Genomic DNA, 1,395 nt, shown 5'->3' with positions numbered 1-1,395 from the left:
TAATATACTTAGAATAACAAGTATAACAATGACAGCTACTATTTCTTAATCATTTGCTTTTCCAGGCACTGTACTAAGCACTTAGTGCAGATTATTTCATTTGGTATCTACAATCTCCTAGGTAGGTATTATGGTATTATTGTACTCACGCTTGTGTCTCTTTTGTCACTCTATTCTTCCTTATGCTATTATTCTTTTTCTTTCTAGAACTTGTCACTACTTGGCAGATTGTATATTTACTGGTTTATTTGTTTGCTGTCTGTCCTCCACTCTAGAATGTAAACACTATGAAGACATATTTGATACAATATCCCCAGTGCCTAGAACAGTGACTAACATATAATAGATACTCAAAAGATTTTTCATGAATGAATTGCACAAGTCACCATTTTAAAAATGAGACGGAAGCCCAAAATACTGAAATCAGTTACCTGTATAGAGCTACCTAGACAAGATTCAAATGAATATCTGTATATCTCCAAAAATGATATTGTTAAGCACAGTGTGTACGAGTACCTTGGGTTTGACTGAGCTGGAAGGAAGCAGTGGTGCAAAAAGGAAATTCACACAGGTCTTGCTCAAGAACATGCATACATACAAACCCATAAACCCATAAATATCATATACAAACATAGATGAATATACATAAGGACAAATACATATATACATGTATAAATATGTGTGTGTGCTAAGCTGTTTCATTTGTGGCCAACGCTTTGTGGAACTATGGTCTGTAGCCCACCAAACTTCTCTGTCCATGGGGATTCTCCAGACAAGAATACTTAAGTGGGTTGCCATGCCCTCCTTTAGGGGATCTTCCTGACCCAGGGATCAAACTGGCAACTCTTAGGTTTCCTGCATTGGCAGACAGATTCTTTAGCACTAGTACCACATCAATTCACTTCAGTTCAGTCGCTCAGTCTTGTCCAACTCTTTGAGACCCCATGGATTGCAGCACACCAGACCACCCTGTCTATCACCAACTCCTGGGGTTTACTCAAACTCATGTCCATGAGTTGGTGATGCCATCCAATCATCTCATCTTCTGTCGTCCCTTTCTCCTTCCACCTTCAAACTTTGCCAGCATCAGGGTCTTTTCAAATGAGTCAACTCTTCGCATCAGGTGGCCAAAGTACTGGAGTTTCATCCCTCTCGTGAATGGACTTTCAAATTAATCCCAATTCATTTCACTAAGGTGTTTGATTACTGACTTATGTCAGGTCTGTCTTAGGTTCCTTATATTGATTATGTCCCTTATTTAACCCTTAAACCTTAAGGTTATGAGGAAGGTACTGCTGCTGCTGCTGCTGCTAAGTTGCTTCAGCCGTGTCCGACTCTGTGCGACCCCATAGACAGCAGCCCACCAGGCTCCCCCATCCCTGGGATTCTCCAGGC

General features: G+C 40.6%; 1 protein-coding gene across 1 annotated transcript in view; it reads right to left on the bottom strand.

Moving 5' to 3' along the window:
• LOC104983388 (V-set and immunoglobulin domain-containing protein 4-like) overlaps window positions 1-1,395 on the bottom strand; it is a 10,714-nt gene that overhangs the window by 8,960 nt on the left and 359 nt on the right. The gene's annotated exons all lie outside the window — the stretch shown is intronic.

This window comes from Bison bison, unplaced genomic scaffold, assembly GCF_000754665.1.
Source record: "Bison bison bison isolate TAMUID 2011002044 unplaced genomic scaffold, Bison_UMD1.0 scf7180017862348, whole genome shotgun sequence".
Lineage (NCBI taxonomy): Eukaryota > Metazoa > Chordata > Mammalia > Artiodactyla > Bovidae > Bison > Bison bison.
The sequence above is the reverse complement of the archived record's forward strand: the minus strand, read 5'-3'. Positions and strand labels throughout refer to the sequence as shown.